This window comes from Bombus fervidus, unplaced genomic scaffold, assembly GCF_041682495.2.
Source record: "Bombus fervidus isolate BK054 unplaced genomic scaffold, iyBomFerv1 scaffold0134, whole genome shotgun sequence".
NCBI lineage: Eukaryota > Metazoa > Arthropoda > Insecta > Hymenoptera > Apidae > Bombus > Bombus fervidus.
In genome coordinates this window covers 10001-15000 of record NW_027212696.1, presented here as the reverse complement: position 1 = coordinate 15000, position 5000 = coordinate 10001, and the positions used below count along the sequence as shown (strand labels likewise).

Below are 5000 nucleotides of genomic sequence, written 5' to 3'. Positions count from 1 at the left end.
AGAGAAAAAAAAATAAAAAAAAAAAATTAATTCGAATAGAATCGAGAACCTTATATTCTATCTCGATCGAGAAACGTTTTATGCATCTCGCCAAAGTGCCTTTTAAACTTCGTTCGTCGTATCATGTTCGAGCTAAGACTCACGCAAGACACCCGTAACGATCTCCGGTTTTTAACGCCCGTCCTCTTTGTATAATATATATATATATATATACACGTGTTATGTATAATATATCTCCCGTAGCCGTTTCTCTCTTCTCGACGATTCCAGCGGTTCCTTGTTTTCGCCTGTTATTGCTGGCACAGAGATCGAACACGCGACATGTATATAACATATCGGTTTCTTTGCTCTGTACCAACGACGAAAACGCACGGGAACTCACGCAAGTGGAAAAGCGAGCGCGAGACGTACACAACGGGGTGAATTTATTACTCGGGGACTGGACGACCGGCGATACGTTAGGATGCGCGGTCCAGCGATAGACGACGAAGAGACATGGGATGACCAACGATCTCTTTTTCTCTAATACTCGGAGCGCCGAATCGCCTTAAAGCAAAAAAAAATCACACGCGCGTACGTCGTACGTACGGCGCGTGTATACCTCGTCTCTAATCAAGTTTCGTTAGTCTTTCTCGAGCCTCGCCAAAGAGGATCGTTCTCTTCCTCTGCGCGATCTCTCCGTGCCAATGTCAGAGATTATTCTCTTTCGCACGACGACGAAAACGACTATTTTCGACGATCCGAACAACTTTGTAACGGACTCACATGCACATCTTAAAATCGAGTACAGAAACGTTGCGCAACACCGTGAGCTTTTCTCTTCTTCGTCACCCTTAAATATAGCCGATCGTAGACGCACGCTAGATCGTAACACACTTTTCGTTGATTTCCGACGAACGTGGCTTTGGGCCAGGCGCGCGGGCAGAGAGATACGCGACCGACGGGGAAAAATTCGTCCCGATACATGTACGCGTACTCTCCGATCTCCGCGCAACGCTGGGGATCATCTCCCTAAGTCATCAGCGTTCGAAGAAATCTCGTGTGTCCGTTCCCGGATCTACGGCTTTCTCTGGGTTCGCGAAGAACAGAAAAAAGCACAGAGGATGAAAAACGCAACGACGACCCATCGATGCGACGGTCCTCGTTGTCTTCTCGTCAGTCGTCTCGCGCCTGCAGAATACATCTCTGCCGCACGAACAGACGGAGTGGGTATTCGATCCCTGGGGCTGTACGAGTAAAAACATCTTGATGAAAAGACGGTTGTGTTTCTTTAAGGCACACAGTTTTTCGTTACGCCACCAAGTTTAGGTTTAGGTTTTAATATCTTGGTTCTCTTTTCTCTCCTCTCTCGACTGACTTTGTTCAAAAATATTTTTGCTTTCTCTCAGTCTCGCCAAAAATTCATTTAAGACGACGTCGGGGGCGCGGTCATTCGTGCTTATCGAAGACTAACAAAACGTAGCAGAGGCTGATACAAAAAGAAAAAAAAAATCGGCCACGAAGAAAACTCGCTCTGTGTATCTCGATAACCGCGTCGACGACGACGGTTCTCTCCGCGCTCTTTTAATTCGTATCCTTCTTCTTGCGCTTCGTCCGACTCAGAAACGTTCGTAAAACACGAACGACGGCGGGTTGTCAAGCCAAGAAGGGACAGAGAAGAGACGGAGGTAGTTTTGCGAGTCTCCCGTGAACGCGATAGATTTTTCATATATATTTGTATCGAGAGCATGCGTACGCCGGTCTCCACACGATCCAGCGACGAACGCCGACGAACGTCCAACAATCGCTCGTACGTCGCGTACGAGCCCTCGACCGCTCTTTAATTCGTATTCTTTTGCTTGGCGCTCGTCCTCCGACTCAGAAACGTTCGTTTAAAGATAAAACGAACGACGGCGGGCTGTCGACGAGGCAAGAAAGAACAGAGAGATACGGACCGAGAGCAACGATACGCAACGCAAGCAGTCTTAGGTTTACGTGAGCAACCCTCAGCCAGGCGTGGTCCAGGAATTGTATCCGTGGACCGCAATGTGCGTTCGAAATGTCGATGTTCATGTGTCCTGCAGTTCACACGTTGACGCGCAATTAGCTGCGTTCTTCATCGACCCACGAGCCAAGTGATCCACCGTTCAGGGTAATCGTTTATGCATGGATTTTTGTTTGTGTACTCAGGTTTTTGTACTCTTATTCTCGGTTCGAAAGAAGCCGATATCCGACAAACGTCCGACCAACGGGAATCGAACGCGCGGAAGTCGCCATATGATTGACGACACGAAAATACGTTCGAAAACGAAATCGGACGGACTGCGCGACGACACACGCAGCCCGCCGACCGGGCGTAAAGTGCATTATAATATATAACAACCAACGAGATCGAAGCTCCGTTCGTCAGGAAACGACGGGGATATAACACCCGATTCTGAATCCTCTGTACAGCACACGATCTCGCGAAGAAAGCGCACGGTGGCTAGCCCATGATATATATATATGTTCGTTCCTCTCGTCCAGTTATTCGAAGCAAACAGCCGATATGCATCTCCATCGTTCGGGTAAAAAAAAATCGATGGGACGCGCACGGTCGTAGTCTTCCTCGCGCGGTCGTTTCTTCCCGATAGCCAGAAGCAGAGTTTGAAAAACTCTAGCGACGGAACGAGGCATTAGACTCTCGACAACGAGGATACAGACACGGCCGGCGGTCCCCTCTGAATCGACTTCGGTGGTTCAGGTAAAAATAAAAAAAATCGATGGGACGCGCACGGTCGTCCTTCCTCTTCCTCGCGCGCGGTCTATTCTTCCCGATAGCCAGAAGCAGAGTTTGAAAAACTCTAGCGACGGAACGAGGCATTAGACTCGCGACAACGAAGATAGAGAGACGGCCGGCGGTCCCCTCTGAATCCACTTTGGTCGCTCAGGTAAAAATAAAAAAAAATTCGAAAGGGACGCGCACGGTCGTCCTTCCTCTTCCTCGCGCGGTCTTTTCTTCCCGATAGCCAGAAGCAGAGTTTGAAAAACTCTAGCGACGGAACGAGGCATTAGACTCTCGACAACGAGGATAGAGAGACGGCCGGCGGTCCCCTCCGAACGGATGGCGACAACGACGACTAAAGCGCGAAAAATCGCGACGAAAAGGAACGCATCTCCGTTCAGGTGTATGTGTGTGCGTGCGTTTAAAAAAAATTCGATGGGACTCGCAGCCATCGGCCTCGCGCGGTCGTTTCTTCCCGATAGCCAGAAGCAGAGTTTGAAAAACTCTAGCGACGGAACGAGGCATATGACTCACGACAACGAGGATATGGACAGGCGGTCCCCTCTGAACGGGTCGACGAGACGATGGTAAAAGAGACGAACCGGACGAAACTTCCGTCGATCAGGTAAAAATAAAAAAAAATTCGATGGGACGCGCACGGTCGTCGTCGTCGTCTTCCTCGCGCGGTCGTTTCTTCCCGATAGCCAGAAGCAGAGTTTGAAAAACTCTAGCGACGGAACGAGGCATATGACTCACGACAACGAGGATAGAGAGACGGCCGGCGGTCCCCTCTGAATCGACTTCGGTGGTTCAGGTAAAAATAAAAAAAATCGATGGGACGCGCACGGTCGTCGTTCCTCTTCCTCGCGCGCGGTCTATTCTTCCCGATAGCCAGAAGCAGAGTTTGAAAAACTCTAGCGACGGAACGAGGCATTAGACTCGCGAGGATAGAGAGACGGCCGGCGGTCCCCTCCGAACCAACTTCGTCTAGTTAAGAATCGTTATACTCTTTACCATCACTCGCACTGGTATATATCTTTTCGGGCCAACATCCACGCAATGCGTTTTCGTTCTAGGTTACCCGATCCACGAGTACGAACGTACAACGTGGTTTCGTTTTGTCGAACATCGTATATCGTTCGCCGTTGAAACGAACGACAACGAAACGACATAGGAAGAACGAACGCCCTTTGGGTAGGAAGCACGTTTCGAGGAACGACGAGAGTTTGGAGAGACGCGCGAGATAGCTGGAGACGCGCAGATATAGGTATCCATGGATCTTCGAAGAGAACCTTCGAAGATATATAATTCGGTATCCTATTTTTCTGCGGCTCGCTATTCGCGTTCTTTCGCTCTCGTCGACGACTCGTTATAGAGACGCTTCGTTCGATCCCAAAGAGCAGTCTTCCTTATGTCCCGTTGCTAGGAGGTGAGGCCTACGCAACGCAACTACGAAATATAGAAGAGGTGTGAGCAGTGATCTCTCCGACACGAGGCACTTTAGAGATTTTAGTTTATATATTATATTGTTCGTTCGTTGGATTTCCACGATGCAAATACGAAATACGAGATCGTGACGGCGGGTCTTTCTGTGTACGACCTCACGCAGGCGCCTCGATCGCATTTCTCATTACACGTGGTTTCCACTGTAACTTTTAGTTTTTTCGATATGTGTTCAGCTCAAGTTCCCTCACATATCGTTATTATTATTATTATTATTATTATTAATAGTAGCGGTTTCGTGTTATAGGATTCGGAGACGGCGGGTCTTTCTGTGTACGACCTCACGCAAGCGCCTCGAGAATCTTTTTAAGTTTTCCGTGTGTTATATTATTCGGAGACGGCGGGTCTTTCTGTTTACGACCTCACGCAGGCGCCTCGAGAATATTTTTAAGTTTTTCGTTTGTTATAATATTATTCGGAGACGGCGGGTCTTTCTGTGTACGACCTCACGCAGGCGCCTCGAATTATTCGTGTAAAAGTATATCTCTTCATCCCGATGATCGAGAGAGAGTGCCACACTCTTCGTATAGTTTCGTAACTGGAGCGTCTCCCACCTCCTTATTGTAAAAAATTTGGCTTTTGTCAAAGTATATAGCTTGTTAATACGTCGTATATACTTTGTGTCGATATAGGAGGAGTACGGCTCCTTACCGACGATATTATATATATTTTATTATACAGTGTTCAAGTCAAATATATTCTTTGTGTTTTTGTATTTTTCGTTAATGATCCTTCCGCAGGTTCACCTACGGAA

The 5000-nt window shown here is 48.1% G+C and overlaps 2 non-coding genes across 2 annotated transcripts in view; both read right to left on the bottom strand.

Moving 5' to 3' along the window:
* Positions 1-1979: 1979 nt before the first annotated feature.
* Positions 1980-2134, bottom strand: LOC139997663 (5.8S ribosomal RNA). The gene has a single exon (XR_011803011.1). It is a non-coding gene; the product is annotated as a 5.8S ribosomal RNA (ribosomal RNA).
* Positions 2135-4969: 2835 nt separating this feature from the next.
* LOC139997664 (small subunit ribosomal RNA) overlaps positions 4970-5000 on the bottom strand; it is a 1924-nt gene continuing 1893 nt past the window's right edge. The window contains exon 1 of the ribosomal RNA XR_011803012.1: positions 4970-5000. This exon is cut by the window's right edge and continues 1893 nt beyond it. This is a non-coding gene — a ribosomal RNA (small subunit ribosomal RNA).